The sequence below is a fragment of the Dermacentor albipictus genome, chromosome 3 (genome assembly GCF_038994185.2).
Source record: "Dermacentor albipictus isolate Rhodes 1998 colony chromosome 3, USDA_Dalb.pri_finalv2, whole genome shotgun sequence".
NCBI lineage: Eukaryota > Metazoa > Arthropoda > Arachnida > Ixodida > Ixodidae > Dermacentor > Dermacentor albipictus.
The window spans coordinates 91,170,742-91,190,311 of record NC_091823.1 but is presented as its reverse complement, the minus strand read 5'-3'; positions in this window follow the sequence as shown (position 1 = coordinate 91,190,311).

Here is a 19,570-nt window from a genome sequence, read left to right as displayed (position 1 = left end):
GTTGATCGAAGCTATGAACATGCTTTCCCTGATTAGCCAGTCTTTAAGAGGTAGTATTTCATCATGCCCTTTGTAGAAGAATGCTTTGAAGTGTGGAGAAATAGGCATTTTACATGCTCGTGCAAGCACGTCATGTCCAGGTAAGCCGACGTACATCGATCGGTATAAGGGAGGCTTAAAAAGCGTATCAATTAGATCTCTATGCAGATTTTTCCTTGGAATTGAGAATAGGTATTCACTGGAGAACCACACTGTTACAAAGTGAGCTGAGAGACGCACTTCATAAATGAATCACCGCGCATATGGACCTGAAGAAACATTTTGACGAAATTACTAAATTTGGTAGAAAGTCGCCGACATTAACCTGGCAGAACATTGGAAGTAATGGGTGAAAACAGTATCCAAAACAGAAGACACGAGACAATAACTATAACATAAAGGTGAACCGGGCCAAGTCTGTCTGCACTGACTGGTCTGAAAACATTGTCCCGCCTCATTGGCTCATAAGTCGATTAACAAATAAAGGTTGCAAAGATTCGGCGAAACCGCTGAATATACACCTTTGAGCAATGAATTATTTGCAACACATAGAAGAGTTTAGCTGCCAAAAATAAACTGCAGAATAGCTCTCCCATAGATTGAGAGATTATTCAGAATGAATGTTTGAACATAACGCCTTAGAGTTTGTACACGTTCTCACCAGTAATATGTACTCGAATTATTTGCATCCAAGGGGACGCTCAGATATTTTGGTGGCTCTCAAGACCATTCAATACCAGCAAGATGTGTCGGCTTAAGGGTCCGTGAGCGAAGCCACATCCCTAAACATTTAGCACAGTTGATTCGTGCGCCAGCTATGGTGCCAAATTACTCTATCTTGGACACCGTGGTTCTGATACTGGACTTGCCTGTACAAAAAAAAAAAGAAATTCAGCGAACGAGGTGGTCTGCATATGCTAGCACTTTTCTCTGTTCCATAAATGACCTATGGATATTGCGTCTCTGCAACGTACGGCAAACCACAGAACACTGCTTTACTAATTGCAAGGACGTTAACTTATTTTGACACGTTTCTTCCAAGGACCTTTAGAAAGAATCTAAATTTAAATCCTCATACGATAACATATTGACACGTGTACTTATCTTTATCGGGCAACCACGTTTCGCTGCCTAACAAATGTAATCGCACAGCGTGGGACGCGCCTGCATGTATCCGAAGTTTCTGGAAAGTTATCGATGCTTCTATCCGATGTCTGTTGTCGCCGAACCTTATGTTATCTGATTTCGTCACCTGACGCGAATGGCGTAGAACTTTGTGGAAGGCACGCAGGTGCGAACGATTAGTCTGGAACATTCGACAACTGCTCTATAAAAGCCGACGCGCTTGACCCGCTGATCAGATTTTCGACGATCGCCGAGCGTGTTCGCTGCTATCGTTGTGCTAGAAGTGTTGCCTGTTTTGTGGGCACAGGTTCGCCCAATAAAAGTTAGTTTTGTCGCTCACAGTATTGCTACTGTGTTCCTTGACGTCACGACCACGTGACAATATACTATGCCACCTGAATATGGAATTGTGCCTTTTGATACTGTTACTTACAGTGTTGCACCTTTTATAAAAAAATGGTACGTTATATAGTAATGCAAGAACTATTGTGTTCTCGCAGTTACGTTTCATTAAGATGATTTCACAAGTGAAAGACTGTTGTGATCAAAAAAGACTTCCAACCAGACTGGTATCCGTTGTTGATGCAACGTATTCTTTTGCCTCCCTATTAGGGAAGCGTTTACTCTAATAATTGTACAGTGAAGTGTTTGTTTTGTGCTTGTAGACGAGGATATGACTGTATCGGCAGCTATGTAAATACCTTACGCAAGTACGTACTATATTCGTGAAAAATAGCATCCATGAAAGAAAAAAGAAAGTGATTGTGGCCTAATGGTTAGAGCATCGGGTTGCTGTGCTGGGGCGCCGAGGTTCGATCTCATCACCAGGAACCTTATTGATCTTTTTTTAGTTCTGAGCAACGTATATACTCCTGTAATGGCCGCAGGTTTTTGTATGGAGAAAAATACGCATTTCTTTCTTCGTAAATATTTTCGGTGGTACTTGCCTTTATTGAGCTAGAGTATTCGTTTGTACTGGCTCTCGCTGTCCTTAGCTATTCCCATAGCTTGTCACCTGCCAGCTGGCATGAGGGGCGACTCCCCACTGATCAGGGATGGCAGCGTCTTCGAGGCAGACGCTAAATCTTGGAGGCTGTGTTTTTGCTACGTACTGGCGTCGACAACTCGACATGGCTGCCTTGTTTTGCCACAGATTTAAAAAAAAAAGCATTGAAATTGTCGTATAAGGCAACAGACAACACTGCCAACCTTCTAATAAAAATCAAGGTTACTGCTTATACACGGGTTATTTTTAAATATGTCTATTTGGGGTTCCTTTCTACAAATTTCTGGATGTGGCCATTTTAAAAATGGCGCCCATTACCTGAGTATATATGGTATTCGGGAAGACAACAGGAGCATTGAAGCGATTGTAGTGTGTTTCTACAGTGGTTTCAGTGTGTCAGTGTATCAATTCACTCGAGAAGATGCTTTACAGCAGCAGCAGCAGCAGCAGCAGCCACCCAGCCAGCATCTACAGTCGAGAAAATTCTGGAGGGCTCACAAAAAAAATATGTCACTGTAATACACTCAAGCATTCGCTGCAGCAAAATATAACAATGGCGGCCAGATTGGTCTAGCTCGTCCTGCCACCGCCATTTTGCCGTCGTTGTCATTCCGTCGTCATCGTACCATCATCACCATTGCGTTATACACACGGTCGTCGTCTATTCGTATCCATACTGTCGTCGTCATGCCGCCATGATTGTTTCATTGCAATGTTTAATTTGTACGGGCCAATTAGGGCTCTCGTAGTAAATTGCGCAATATCCGCAATGTGTCAGAGTATCCTGGGCGAACTCTATGCCTGAGATCGAGTTCACATTTAGGGAATATGGAGCCGTGTCTGCGTAACGTATAGAGAACCTTTAACGTTTCTGGGTTAAATATTAGAATGGCATTGTTACCAGTCACTGAATACTCCTTTCTTTTCTATTGTCATGATGCCCCGTTATACTTAGAGTGTTCGCGCATTCTCTCCCTTCACCTTCTCCCATCCCCCAGCGTAGGGTAGCCAACCAGACTATTGACTGGTTAACATCCCTGCCTTCCTGTAGTCCTCTCTCTCTCTCCTCGGAGAATCGTTAGTGGCACTGACTTCTGGAAAGCACATTATGTCTGAAGTCGAGCAAAATTTAGTGTCTGTGTGTGAGTTCCTTATGGCATCATACAAGCGTTACACACATTCCAAGCGTTTTACCGATGTTCTTGGAAAAAGAAGGGCGTCACCGAGTTTACATTTGTAGGAACAGGAGGTTAATGACACATGTGCGGGCAAGGTTTTAAAGTGTGTAGTTTATCTGTCGAGAAATAATGTTTTGCAACAGCTCGAAAGAAGTGGCGCGTGAAATTGGGCTTTGATTTTGAAACGTCGCACTTGTGCGTCCGCTGCGTTATTTTTTTTTTCTGTAACGCAGGCTACGCTTCTTCTGGGACAGACGCGCTAGCATACATAGCACCGCTGGCGTCATGTTAAGCCTCCAATTTTAATGGTTATGCCTACTTAACGCCAAGTTGACATATGGTTTGGATCTTACGGTATGGTCCGAGAGAATTATGAATGACATCTTCACACCATCTGTATTCTGAATGAAGCCCATCACTCGTCTATTCCGCCTTTAAGGAGTTACCCGTTCTCATCCAGCCAACTACTTCGTCGAAGACATGACTGCCCACATCTCCGGAGACCAAGTTTCGCTCTTGATGCTGCTACACATAGCAATGTAAAAAACATTTGTGCAATATTTTAAGGTAAAACACTAGGCGAAGGCGCTCCTGCGGTGTGAGGAACAACCCGCACACATTTTCCCACTATTTGTTCATGATCGGCTCGGGCACAACACCGACGGCCCGGATTGATCTGTATGATGTGGGCTCGTGAAAAATAAGCTCGCGCTTTGCTTTGCACTTGTGCTTTACGCTTGTTCGATATTCGCTGTCTGCGCTTTAGCGCCTTCCCGTTTTTTGAGAAACCAGACACGCGAACTTCGCGTGCCTCATGGCCAGCCCAAAAGAATCGGTGTGAACGCTCGCGCGTGGCAGACGCCCGTATTGATCGACGCTCCGTTGACCGACGGCGCGCGCTCACGGTGTAGACGTAGAACGCGTTCTATTGGCCACGGAAGGTAGGTGGGTTGGCTGGTGCCGAACAGGAACTATTTTCCGACATACCGGTGGAGGTGTTGATAGACGAGCAAGCCTGGACTTAGCGCTCGAACACGCGACAAAAAAAAAAAAAAAAGCTGTGAGCTGATGTGGATGAGCTTGGTGGCGCTTGTCTGTGCCGCTAGTCATCACTGAGAAAGACAGTCTATTTTTTTTTTCATTCTATACAGAATATTAGATATTGCCTGCGGCAGATGGCGCAATCCCAAACCTTGAACCGGATGTCTCGCAGAAGCGAACGTGAACGCTAAATCGCAATCCATGCTTGACTACTCAAAAAAGAAATTACTAGTTAGTGTATGAATAATTACCTTAGGACAGATATTGCAATTGCGAAATTGTGGCCGGTAAGCTTGGCAGGCTTCTCCACTTGGGAAATAGTTCTAAGGGCGCACCAGTTTCGAGATATATGCAGTCAAACTTGCGTTAAAAAGGCACTGTTGTTCCAACTACCTCTAAACAAGAAAGCGCCGTTTGGGCACTTAAGCAGAAAAGCACGTGACTGGTGTGACAATTCATTTCGTCGCAATGTTTGTGGATGGTTATTCTCAAACTTATGTTAGCCTGAAAATTCGTTCTATGTCTTCATAACTCACCAGCTTCGCTGCGTAAGTTTTAATGAATCATAAAGTAATTACTTAGAACATGATTACTGAAGCTTAATTACTGAATACTGAATATTACTGAAGCTCGTCTAAGTGATGTACGCCCCTACGAGAAATTGAGCTCCAGGACTACAGGGGATATTTAAATACCCTTTATTGTTTAAAAAAAGCATCCAGTATTCGAAAAGAAAACCTGCGGTCTTCATTAGTGAAGCGATGGGCAATATATGTTGTGCGTGTTACCAATCTCGGAGGATTTTGAAATTAGCATAAGCCATAGGAAAGCATTTATAATTTTTTGGACTGAGGCACTGCTTGGAGAAAAAAAAAAGTGGGCAATGAAAGAGTTGCTCTTTTCCTAAATACAAAAAGAAAGAGAGAATGGATGGTGCATTTAAGCAAGATCTTGTGGTAGTTAGGTGAAACTTTAATTGAGAAAACTTGGGAAAGTTAGAGCTAGTTAGATTCATGCGATTAAGCTGGGTCGTTAGGTTCATGCGATTAAGCTGGGTCGTATGCTTAGGGATTGAAACGCAAGGTACGTAAACTAATTAAAGCTGGATCTTCCTCGTCGCTATCTTAATAAACTTCAAATGGAATGTAGCATGAAGTCACGAGCGCTGACAAATCAAAAGGAAAGTGCTACTCCATGTGTTCGCGGGCTTCATTCTCGACCGTAACATGCGCATTTGGATGAGAGCGTAATGAAAAATAAGAGAGAGAGAGAGAGATGGAGAGAGACAGAGAGAGAGTATATCCTTAGAGCTGGGCGCTCGCTAAAGTGTTCCAGATAGTTAAAATCAATCCGGAGCACACCAGATCGGCGTTCATCATAGGCCCAGTGTTGCTTTGTGACGTGAAACTACATTAATTAATAGAAGGCTTAACCAAACAAAGTTTGTGCTCTATCAGGATGCAAGAATGTCACAGATTTTCTTAGGGCGCACCAGTCTCTTTACGACAACATGATGATGCCCGTCAGGGTTCTAACACTGGTAGCGATTGAGAGGGAAAGAAAGATAGCGAAGTAAAGTTTATGGACTTCGTGCGCTTTGCTTATATGTAACAGTCGGAGCTTATAGACTTTGTCGACTTTGCTGCCCTGCACGTGGGGAGGGTCAGGGAGGGGAAAGGAAAGAGAGAAGACAAATAAAATTATGCGTGTGCGCTGAACGTAGCCTATCGCTTATACGTAACATTCGGGTGCACTCAAGGTCTCAACACTGACACTTGAATACCGCGACCGAGGCGGCTTCAAATGGCTAGGAAATCCACATTCAGCATGGACCTGAACTGGGAACGGCAAGCGGGTTTGTTCTGCTACCGCGAAGTCTTGATGAGGAACAGTGGAGCCGTTTTCTTTGTTAGCGGAAACAGAGAGTAGAGAGGGAAGAAGCTTACTTTAACGTAAAGTTGGCTAACCCATGTCTTCCTTTCCTTTCTTTTCTTCTTTGCTTTTCTTTATCCTCTTTTCGTCTGTGCGTGAGTACGTGGGAGTGCTTTCTCTCTCTTACTATTGCTGACACAATCATAGCTCATCAACGGTTTCATCGAGTCGACGTGCAGGTCGGCTTCAATCAGCGTCTAATTCACCAAGCCGCTCTCGCTGAATGCTGCGGAGCGCACCGAAGTGCGCGAACAGTGGTTCGGGAATGCACCTGCGCCTTGCTCCGCAGTGCCAGCCTGCCTAGGCGAAGTGAGGTGGTGAATGACGCGGCTTTTGATTTTGCTTCTATGGAAGCCGCACAGATTTCCCTTGGGAGTATTCTGCTCTGCCGCGAAATAATCCCATTGGATTCGCACAGGTGGATGGCCTGGCTCGCATCTCCGCCGTATTCTTGCGTGTCTGCGCCATCGGCGCGTGTTTGTTAACTTGAGATTATTTAGCCTTTGTTCTTGTGAGACGATTAAACTAGCGAGTATAAAAGCTTTAGCCCGCACCACACAAATATGGCAGGCTGTTGGCAATAATAAATCAGATGAATTAAACAGACATAGCCAAAGGAGAATTTCGCGTAAAAAGAAATGTGACCATCCGCATCGGCGAAACCACCGCCAAGGAGCTTGCTTTGGCTGCGGGATTGAATGAAATTTAACTACAAATTGTTTTGTTTTTTGCTTCATCAACATTTATTTTGTTTGCACTTGATTTCTTCCACCCTGTTGCTTGTCTTCTCCTTTCTGCTCTTCTTATTTTTATGGTCCTGCTTATTGTGGTCGGGTGATGTATTATGGATACTCAATTGACGTTATCTCTTCTGTAGTAGAGATGAGGCGTGAACGAGAGCTATAATAAACTCGGTATTGTGTGCACATAGATTGTAGGGCTGCAACAAGTGACCACTTCTTTATTGGTATCTCATTGCACCAATAGAAGTAAAGTAACCAGGATTATTTTTCTTATATATCGAACGCAAAATCTTGGACATTTCTGCTCCTGTGTGCGTGACTATTATTTGCGACGCCATTTAATAAAACGTGAAGATGCCACCCCCTCTTTATAATTATGGCTCCGTTCTACTAACAAATACTATGAATGCTTCTTTCAAAGGTAGAGCCGTTATTTCATCCGGTTGTTGTGACCGAACCACTGAAGCTCGCAGTTGTCATTATCGCGTTATTTAGTCAGGGTATGAGATGAGCTCTACCAAGTACTTCCCCTGCCCAGCGAATGAGACTCTCGCTCCAATTTTCTGGAATACCCAGCCGACTACGCCGAAAGGAACGGTGCATAGCGTGTGCCATCCGGCTCATGAGGCTGTGGACAAGAAGCCTTGACATCACCCTGTTTCGGTCAGGCACAAGAGAACTGTGCTATAGAGAGCATAATGAGAGTTCCTATATTTTGCGGACGACACTGATATAATTGCTTCAGTGTTCTAATGCATTGCGACGAGAAAATAGGCGCCAGTTTCGCCTACTTGCCTGTCGCAATGCATTTGAACATTGAAACAGGGCGCAATGTTCCACTCGCGACTGCGCTCTCTGTACCCTTTATTGCGTCGTCAACCACGACCTATATATTTTCTCGATGTGACTCAATTCTACTGTGTCGCTTTTGGCTGGGTGTGGCCTTAAAAGCCTCCTTTTACAGTATTGGCGTGATTAACAGTGCCTCGTGCAACTTTTGTGGTTGCGACGAGATCAAAGAACATATCCTCATGCGCTGCCGTTCTTTTGATGATTAAAGAGAGACATTCCGTGCTGCCGTACGGCGAACGGGAGACAGGGCGTTTTTCGCAAGAAAGGATATTGGGGACTCGATTGTAATTCGCAGAGAACGCCACACAAGCGCTGCTTCACTTTTTTTATGGACGACTGGGCTCTGCAACCGCCTTTGATTGCGCGGTGAACGCTGTTGTGTGTGCGAGTACACCACTTGCTCTTCCTTTCTTTTTCTCTTTGCAATTTCCTCTTCTTCCTGCTTCCAACTCTCCCAGTGTAGGGTAGCAAACCAGGCGTAACCAGGTTTGACTCCTTGCCGTGTTTTTTTCCTTCTTTCTCTCCGATCTTGCCTCTCGAATCCAGGTCCATAACTGCATCCACACAAAAGTGCGTTGACGGACGAACGTACACTCCACACGACCGTGCCTTCGTCCACCGTATATTGCTGGCTACGCGCAAGACTCCACTCTTTGCTCTTATTTCTCGTCCTACTCTTCCTTCCTCCGTCAGTATCAACCTCCAGTATTGCAGCTGAGGTTTCAACCACGGTGTGAAGCCGTTAACGTTGTCTGGCCCTTCCAATGATCGCTTTCCGCCCGTGTGCATCTGTTGCGTCTCAGCCTTGTAACAACATTCCGACGATACACATCAGCAGTCATCATTCTGCTACCGGTAGACATTGATTCGGTCAAAAAACACTTGCGTCTCTACAGCATAACCCGGCCGTGACAGAACGGCGAAGAAAACGGAACAGATGCACGCGTTATAGTGAAGGAAATGGAGCGAAATGCGGCCACTTTAACGCCGCTGCCTTGTGCCGCCATGCGCAGAGAGATGAGACGGCGTTGATTCTGTGGGTGAGAGAATAAATCAATTACACCTGCGCGCCAGTGCGGAGCATATTATCGAGCGCTTCATGTGTATTCAGTGCCTCTCGTGCACGCCATTATACGAGTGCCATTAACAGAAGGTCGTCAGACAGTGGCTTTGCGAATGTAAATGAGCATTCAAATGAGGCCAAATATTGGCATGTGCGGCCAGCTATACTGGCTGGTTAGGGCCTAAAATCGAGCCAAGTGCTCACCGCTGCTCGCTGCTTGACTGGCGGTAGCAGTGATTGAAAAAAAAAAGAGCTCAGGGTGGTGCAACTTCCGACGGTGCTCTTGCAAAACGTTCTTATCCATGCTGCATACATTTTACGACAATAAACGTCAAGGTATACTTTGCGAAATGTGGGTGGTGTTCTACGTCGTAGTCACGATGTTTTATCTTAGTCATGTCTGTCTGAGTGCTTTGTTGGTCACGGCGTTCTATTGCTGACTACGACGTCATGGTTACTATTGCTTGTCATGGCTGCCCAATTCTGACGGGGGCGCAGGGTTAAAGAAGTACAGACTCCGCAGCCCTGAGTCAATGACTTCGCTCAGCAGATCCGATTGCAACGACCCATTAGCTTGAAATGTCATCCCCAGTGGCCGCAGCCTGCTCGTGAAGTTTATTCATAGCAGTGGAAGGTACTTCGACGTCGTTCTTGCTAAACACGCCCAACATATTGCACATATTGATGCACATGTTGCGACAGGCCCGAACACGATCACGTGTGGGCTGCTTTCTCCGGCAGCCGTCACTGTTGGGAGTCTGTCGCTTTCATAGACTCGAACACGGTTAAGCGCCGCTATTAGACACGAATCCACCTTCCCAGCCTGACTCAAGTGGTTCGACTGTCGAGGCTGTTCATGCGGGAACCTAAGATTTAGCTGAGGCATACATGCTATATGTGTTTACTATAAATGCATTTACTACGATAGATAAGAACCCTTGAGCGCAGCGTGCTAAATATCCGGTAGATAATAAATGACATCCTATATCGACTTTTGCTGAACGCAGTCGCAGGAGATTTCGTTACTGTAACAGTGGCTAAGGGTGGGATATAAATTTAGTGAATGAGGAAAGTTTTTAAATATGTGCCATTTTTGGGGGGCTATGGTTTACAAGCAATAACTTTTACCGTCTACGGCAAATGGCCAAGGCGAACCTTTGAATGCTTGCTTGAGTATTTGGAATGATCCATTTTGGTCACAGAATGAAGAATTTTGCGTCTTCAGATACAGCCTTTTATGCGACCCATTAAAGCAATTTTAGGAACTCCAAAAGCAAGCCTGTAACACAACTTTAACTCAGCTGCGAATGCATTACTTTGTTGTGTAGCGATAGAGCACCCGCATCAAAGGTGTGGGGTGTTTGGGTAGAACCAACGCAAGCACTCTGCCTTGTTATCTTACCTTGTTTTAGTTTCCGAGGCTTAGAGCATGATATAGCCATGATGTTCCAAGGATTACAGAGACACCCGGATGCCGAGTTCATAATTAATTAGCGCAGTGAACTGCTCGCATATCGTGAGTTCGGTGCACGTTAAGCAGCGAGAGGTAGTCAAAATTAATCTGCAACCCTCCACTACCGCATCTCTCATAACCCACTGCGCACTATTATGAAGAAAAAAATTGTCTCACATTCTTACTGATTTATAACAGGAAGACGTCTCCAAAAAGTCCGACTTGAATCAAAATTTGATGCCAGATCTACAATGCCGTGAGTTAAACGCAGATGTCAAGTCTTAGAGTAGTTAGTGGCGCATTCCCACTCTCGAGAATGTGCCAGGAATCGGGTAAGTTCAAAAAAAAAAAATTAGAGCAAATGTAAAACCACTGAAACAAAATTTGAGAATAGGTAGGTGATGAACAAAAGGGGCACATTTGCCATAAAGGTTATACGAAAAAAATGAAGAACATAAATGAAAACATAAAAATGAAACAAATTGAACTCAATTTAGGGGAACTATTGGAAATAATTTATATTATAAATCGCACTGAACTTTCAATAAAGTTCAGAATGGCAGCGTAAATTTTCCCGTCGCTGTGGCCAAACATCTAGGCACCCAGGAAAGTAAATTTGAAAGTTAAATCTAATCCAAGAAGACGGAGAAGTGTTCCTAAGGTTTTTTTTTCATGAGTTAGAATATTGTTAAGAAGCAATTAAAAAAATATTTATTGTCTCATCCTCCTCACAAAAAGGACAACACGGTGAAGGTGCAAGACCAGCTCACTATAAGTGAAAAAAAAAATGAACTTGTATTTGACATTGTAGTTAAGTGATCGCGCCCACAAGTACAGTAGTAGTAAACTTTATTTTGCCTGAGAGAGTGGGAGGGCCCGTCCTCTTGTTCCTCAGAAAGGCGGCCAGGCCTTGAGCTTTGACAGCGTCTTCGGTGCCAACTGGACGCGCCTACAAGTGTTCGTGCTTTAAAAGAAGTTGATGCTTCTAAGGATATGATAAAGTGCTGAAATTCTAAGGATTCTGTCAGAGGTGGGGCACGCAATTCACGCAGCATCGTTTGTCTCCAAAAACTAGAAGCTATGATGAAAGCTCATGAAATTAAAGTTTGCGTAATCGCATCAACCACATCTGCCTTCGCCAGTGCATGAGTCTGCCATCTCGTTCAAACATTATCCCATTTACCGAGGCCGGTGAACCAATTTAACGAACGTCTAATGAAGAGACTTTAAGAACCTGTCGTGATGTCGTCATCCCGCATGTCCTTCATCACGTCCCAGCCGTAGCTGTCGTCATGGCGTCATCACTGCTGCGTCATCATACTCGCCGTTTTATATTGACGCCAAGCCAGTTATCGCAGCTTAGGTGGTCACATTCGCACTAATTTGTAACAGGAATACATCTCTAGAAAGTCCGACTTGAACCAAAATTCGTACATGTCCTTAATATTTTTCTCTTAGTGGCTTTAGAAGACAATTCGTTGCTTTTAGTCCGAACAGAATAGCACGACACTAATATATACCCGCCGTGGTTGCTCAGTGGCTATGGTGTTGGGCTGCTGATCACGAGGTCGCGGGATCGAATCCCAGCCGCGGCGGCCACATTTCGATGAGGCTTAGGTGCACGTTAAAGAACCCCAGGTGGTCGAAATTTCCGGAGTCCTCCACTACGGCGGGCCTCATAATCAGAAAATGGTTTTGGCACGTAAAACCCCATAATTTAAAAAACAGTTCATATATAATTTAGCTTTTGTATTAAGCGCATGTGCAGTCGTACACGCGTTTATTAGAAGGGCCAGGACCATGTCTTGTATTAGAGAGAGTGGCAGGTGATTTATCTTGTCGGCGATCGTCAAGATACGGCAATGTGCTTCCGAACAGTAGACGAGCAGCCGGCACTACGTATACGGTACTGCGGCTATGGCGTCACACTGATCACGTGGCGTTCGTGCTATCTTCCTATCTCGAAGCAAGCGCGGCCGACGATACAAAATGAGATGATAGAAATCAGTGAGAGGGAGATTCTTGTGCATGGCGTAACGAGCGCGCGTGCTTGACGTATGGTCCCCGCAGGGAACAAGATCAGTCTATGGACAGTTGCCCGTTATCGCATACCGGCAAATATCGCGTCCGGGAACGCTGCTGCCTGGGGAAGGCACCTGGTGAACCGTTAATCTCCTTGTGGCTTTCCGTAAGTTGAACCGCCTGCGCTTCAACTTACGGAAACGCACAAAGATTGGCCTAGGCCAGCTTACCGTATCCGACATTTGCGCTCTGCGATATCGGGACGGGGAAGTAAAGAAACGATGGAGGTTGACGACGAAAGTGAAAAACCGCATGGGCACATCCCCCCACCCTCCTCCCCGTTGAGCTTAACTTTGGTTTGATTTAATAATTCATTCTCACAATATCGTTATCTGCAAGCTATCTCCTCTGATTAAAACCGCCTAGTCTAAAAGCTTCTTTGAGCTCTTTCACGTATCTTCTCAGTTTATGCTGAACTATCAGGCTCTTGTGACATACGCCAGAGTGAGTGCCACTGACTCCATCGTACTATACATATCTAAAGCCGCCTGTCCGGATCAGTGTCTCGTAAAAAGTGTAATGTTGCTATACTAAAGTCTCCACAGTTTACATGAGGCCGAGGTACCAGAAATGAAGTAAATTGCTAGTGGTTGGCTGACGAAGCGTGGAATCAAATATGCTAGTGTCTGGTGTTCTCGTCAATACGTTACTTGTATTAGTACAAGTATTTGAACCTTTCAAAGTTCTTCAGCTCGGTCCATGACAAAATAAGCTTCTTTCTCTACATTGTTTACTGCGAAGAGATATCACCCGAGACTTCTACGGCAGTTGCATACTTCTCTCTTTAAATATATTGAAAGGTGTATGTATAAAATACGTCCTTCTTGTATTCCGTTTAAAAAAAAAGTTTGAAAGAAAAAGGAAAATTTCTAAAAGGAAAGGTGAGTTTGCGAGCAGATCATGCTACTCAGAACATGACTTGGCTATGTAGTATAGTGGTAAAGTTGATGCTTGGATATGTTGCGTAGTACCGGGTGCCTTATCACATCTCTTCGGTTGTAAGTATCGTGTTTATCTTTATTTGAAGGAACTGTTTCAAACGCATCCCTGCGTTTGGCTCTTTAGTACTCCATGGAAGTAGCAATTATGAAAAGAGTAATAGTTACTGCTTTACCTGTGCAGCAAAGTTTTCCTGTATAATGGCGGGAAAAGCTATCAAAGGAAAAAGGCAAAAGCTCTAAGGAGGAGAACAAAACAGGAAGGGCGTGGTAATAATATTGCCATAATTTCTCTGCCTTTTTTCAAGATTTTTTTAATTGCGTTGGTTTGAACTTACTGCGTGTTACAAATAAATTCTGCCAAGTCATTAAAAACTTCGTACCCGCCGTGGTTGCTCAGTGGCTATGGTGTTAGGCTGCTGAGCACGAGGTCGCGGGATCGAATCCCCGCCACGGCGGCCGCATTTCGATGGGGGCGAAATGCGAAAACACCCATGTGCTTAGATTTAGGTGCCATTAAAGAGCCCCAGGTGGTCTAAATTTCCGGAGTCCTCCACTACGGCGTGCCTCATAATCAGAAAGTGGTTTTGGCAAGTAAAATCCCATAATTTACTTTTAAAAACTTGGTGTGGAATACGCGAGGGCATTGAACACACTATTTCTAATGGTTCTCTTGAGGAACACAAAGTATTATTTACTATGGGATCGTAATTATTAGCAATGAAATTACCATTGAATGAAATAAATATATGTATTGATTTAGACGCGAAATCTTCAATGCGGAAGTTGTAGACCGTATTGAGAGATATCAAATTGAATTTCGTTAACAAAAATAACCCTAGCTTTTTATTATTGTAATATTTCATATTTAATACTATTTGATATCGCGAAATATAAAAGAAGAAATATGCAAATCAAAGGCACATATTGGAATCTATGCCAAGGGTAGGTTTCATAAAGCGGTTAATTACGAGAAAGTTGGTCCTTAAATTCTTGCGCTTCCCACGCAAAAGAAACGGGGTTGCATGCATGTGTTCTCACGCACTGGTGGTACGCAATATGACAATTCTTTTACTGGCTTGTATTTCTGCATTTCACGCCATTTTATTTTATTTAAATGCACAGCCCGTTTCTTCGCTAATCCCGTGATGTGGGTTCGCGCCATAGTATAGAAATGATCATTATTATCAACACGCAACGGTTATCTCAAAAAGTGTGCTGGCCTTGGCGCGATACAAGTGCAAGTGCGATTGTAGCCTAATGACTCTTTTGGAACACATAATCTAACAAGTTGAGGTGTCTCTTCCACTTGCACGGTGACGCGGACGCACGCGCGAAGAACAGCAGAGTTCCTACATATCCTTGAAATTTAGTGCGCACGTCACGGTAAATCTTCACAAAGAACGCTAAAATCGTGAAAAGGATAAGGACCTTGCCACACCTTGCATTTGTGCCTGAAAAAGCTAACAGGAAAAAAGAATACATTGGAGTTAACGGTTAGAGCATTGGGCTGCTGTGCTAAGGGGCAGAGGTTCGGTCCCAACATCGGGCACGTTATTAGGTTTTACAGCGAAGCTGTTAGCCTCAAGTTAGAGTCAAGAGTGTTCATGTCGTGCTCACCCAAGACACGGCAGCTGGAAAGGGGCTTTTCTTTGAGTTTGCGCGAAGCAGCGTTGTTTTTTTTTTCTCTCGCATATTCAAATTACAGTGCGATGCTCTCATGTTTGAAAGTTGTGTGTAAGTCGTATTTTATGAATTTTCTAGCGCATTTTACTTTGTGAGATTCAATTACTTCAATAACACAGTTGCGCTAAGCGGAGGGCCTACAAGGATGAGGATGTATGCTATGCTAACGGTAGCGCCATCTAGCGGCTGCGGCCACTCAGACACACCTCTAAGCGCAGGTGGAAACTGGGTTTGTCTTTCAGTTTCCGCGCAACAAATTTATGTTCTCTCGTATATTTGAATAACAATCAGAGGCTACCATGCCTGCAGCTTGTGTGTACGTAGTACTTAACGAATTTTCTAAGCACTTTACTTTTAAACATTAATTTAGTTCAATGATGCACTTGGGCTTCGCGGACGGCCTAGACGAGTGAGGATGTATGTTGCCCGTCTGCAAGCGTGCGTGCGCGCGTGATGTGGGTTGCTTGTGTGAAGCCCGCAGCAGCTTTGCTGTGAACACTTCTTTCAAAACATGCCATGTATACAATGCCTCACACTTTGTAGATGCTATCGTCCTGGTGGAATTGTGCCGTGATTGCATAGAGAAAGGTGATTGTGACTCAGTGTTCGTATCGTGTCTTGTTCAAATACATTTTTTTCTAATCGCACCTGTTACACCGGGTCGAATGGAGGCTGATTTTATTTTCTTTGTGTGAGCTATTTGCCAAGACAGCAGCAGCACCAGTTCAGCCAGCAGCTGCGGGAATAAAAGCCTGGGAGAGTTTCGCATAGAAAGTTTTGCTTAACCTGTACCACGTTTAGTTGGCGCTTGCGCGCAGTGAGATCAGTGCTCTAAAATGTGCCTCGTACAAAGGATCAATGCTACACGCAGAAAGGAAGTATGAATAGGCCGTAAGGAAATGAGGTGGTTCAAATACAATCACCCCAGCCATTTTTGAAAAAAAGAAATATGTCTGCTCAAACAATGAGACGAATCGAGGAATAGCATATATCGATTATTAGCCCCCTTGATGATGCCATATCAGCTTGTTTGCTGTCTATATACTATGTGCGCGAGGATGTTACGGTGGCGATACGTCCGTGTCGACGATCGTTACCGTTGTCTCACAACTATAATTTTGGTTTGCGACCTATTCATTACCTTCGTCTGTCCACGCAGCATGGATCATTCGTTCGAAGCTTCATTTAGGGCACCGTTATCGCTGCGCGCAAGCGCCTAGTCACATGGTACATTTTCGATGTTCACGCAGTTTATTTCGAGCCCCGAAAAAATTGAAAACTACAAGCAGAGTCCTTCAAGGACGCTCCTAACCATTTATCTTCTCGGAAAGAGTTAAATTCGATATTCCTGAATATGTTCTATAACATTACGATGGATTATACTGCGTTTAGATAACACCTTGTAATGCGCGGTAGTTCTTTTTGTTTTATAATAACTTAACCTCACAGTAAAAAAAATATATTAACGGCAGAAGTCATCCCACGCAGACTGTCAATGGTAATGTGATTAGCGTTTGAGAAATGTAGCGACACACGGCATTTCTGAAGTCACGTTTATTTAACATCTGTAGTCGTCATGCTAAGACCCGTTGCTTCGGCTTATACGTATAAGGCCTACAGCAGTATCGTCCCGCTTTGCTATGGCACTCGCTTTACAAAGTCGCCCATGAGCATGGCGGCACGACGACGAGCGTATGACCCTCACGCAGGGACGACGATGGAATGGCACACGTGGTATGACGATAACGGCACGGCGACGATGAGATGACGATTGATGAATGATAAGGATGAAATAGCATCACCAGCGGGACGACGACGATATGAGGACCACAAGATGACAGCGGCATCATGAAGGCAAATGTGTTAGGACGACGGAGGTACGACTACCGGATGGGGAAGCTCGAGTGATGAAGATGGCATGAAGACGACGATGTGATAATGCATGCTTGATAGCGAATTTCTGATGAGGATGCGAAGACGACGATGACTTGGCAACGGAGGCATAGTCAGTATTGAAAGACGGCAGCATGACTGAAGTTTGAATGACGAAGAAGGAATGACGTCGATGGATCAACGAAGGTGTGTGACGACAACATTACGACGACAGAGGTAGGACCGCAACGTTGTGATGAAAATCAAGTCACGATGACGGCACGATTTGATTTGGATGTGGTCGTTAGAATGACGACGACGGAATGATAAGGAAAGCATGATGATCACTCTACATCAGCGATGGCACGATAATCGTATGACGACAACGAGATGACAACCAGTGTAAGATGACAGTGGCGAGACGCCGAATGTATCGGGAAGCCTGTATGATGAAGATGGGGTGACGAATGCGACGTGGCGAAAGTCAGGTGACAAAGCTGGAGGGAAGACGTTGGAACGCGCATGACCGCGTTGCATTGGCGGTGTGACTACGAATGCATGACTACTGTGTGGGAGCGATGGTGATACGACGAGAGCATGGCGAGATTCGGATGACAAAGCTGGAATGATGACGATGCAACGACCACGGCAGCATCCACGTCAACTAGCACATACGTCGCGACCGAAGCAATGAACTTGAACAACTGGGTCAGCGTAGAAGACGCAATGGCGACGTCCTGACGAGAGTCGTACCTCGGGGCGACACATCCATCCATCCATGTCGGATGGATGGAGAAATGGCGGAATGGACAAATGGACGGACGGACGGACGGAGGGACGGACGGACGGACGGACGGACGGATGGATGGACGGATGGAAGGATGGATGGTCGGGCGGATGGATGGTCGGGCGGATGGATAAACGGACGGACGGACGGACGGACGGACGGACGGACGGACGGACGGACGGATGGACGGATGGACGGACGGATGGATGGGTAGATGGATAGATGGTTGGACGGACTCCAAACGGCTGAATTAGGCAAATAATTCTAATCACATGGATACTTCGAGCTGCTCAACGCGACAGTCAACAAAGTTAGCTGGTTGCATTCCTGTAGTGCACACATAAGCAGTCGCGGCACATGTTAGCTGAAACACCCTTTGTAGGAGCAGCTTCAGCCTGGTGAAGAAAAGAGAACTGCAGGTTATTGTTTCAGAAAGTAGTGAAAAACAAAAACGCGGAACTATTGAATGTACGCGATAACTTGGATTGGCATGACCACAAGCTCGTTGAAGCCTCGAGATGAGACGAGCACGCCCACTTCGCTCTGAAACAAGGTTCTCGGAGGTGGGCGAGACCAGGAAAACACCATAAGAAATGTTGCGTGAGGAAACACAAGTACCGCAGTTCACCAGGCTACCGATGTCGCAAACCGCTTGCATCCCCGCGTGCCTTAGGGGATCTCTGGGCCACCGTTCTCCGTTGTTCTCTCTTCTTGGTAATGCGCCCGTGGTCTTTGTATTGAGGAAAACTTGGACTACTGGGGCAAGTGCCCGTCATTGGTGGGTAGCCCTGCTACAGGCCACTGCTACAGTACCGGACTCTCAGAAGGTCATCCTGGGGCCGTATTCTGAAACAATCCACTTCGGCGATACTATTGCCTCGGGAATATTTCCCCGTCAGGCGCGCGCTGATTTTGTGGTTGAACAAAATTGAAGAACGACGTTTGACTTCGGAGGCATGACGTGCGACGTGCTCGTTGGAAATTATGTTTTGAAGGTGAAGACAGGCAATAATACACGAAGAAGCGAAGTATGTCAAACTGCATTGGGATATGAGGTCACATAGTACCGTTCAGTGAGTAATGGGTGACGAGGAACTAAGTTGTGCTGTTTTGCCCTGGATGGACCTGTCAGTATTAACATACGTTCCGTGTAGCTGTTCTTGCCTTCGTAGGCACTAGCGTTAAGCAAATTATAATAAATCTAACAGAATGGTGTTTAGCGTATATGCAGAATAGTCTAATGTGATTCACCCATGTCGAGACACTTAGCAATATGATGTGTGCAGTTACTATCCAAGCGTACACGTGCAGAGTCGCGATCAGGTTGCGAATTCATAAAAAAAATAAGGTAATAATTTTGAAGAGCTCAGCATGGTTCTGAAGTTTCGAAACAAATAAATTGCTCCAATAATAAACGGTAACTGCTTCAGTTATCGCCTCGCGCAGTGGGGCCTATCAATGGCTTGCTTGCCTAATGGGTCTAGGAGACGGAAGCCTGCGCCATACTGAACGCGTTCCAAGCGGGTGCTTTGGCGGATGCTTACCGGGTAATTGACTTTAGTGCCGCTCGCACTTGGTGAGGCACGTGTTCGCTTACTTGCTTTGCTTTTTTTCCAACTAATTCGGAATATTAGTGGTAGCCTGTTCAGTGCGCAAAGAAAAATGATGTCATGTTACGACCCATTTGTTACACGGGAACGCAATGACCGAGCAATAAACAAAGGCAACTACGCAAAATTAACGAATAGCGTGCCGTAAAAACATGTCTCGATA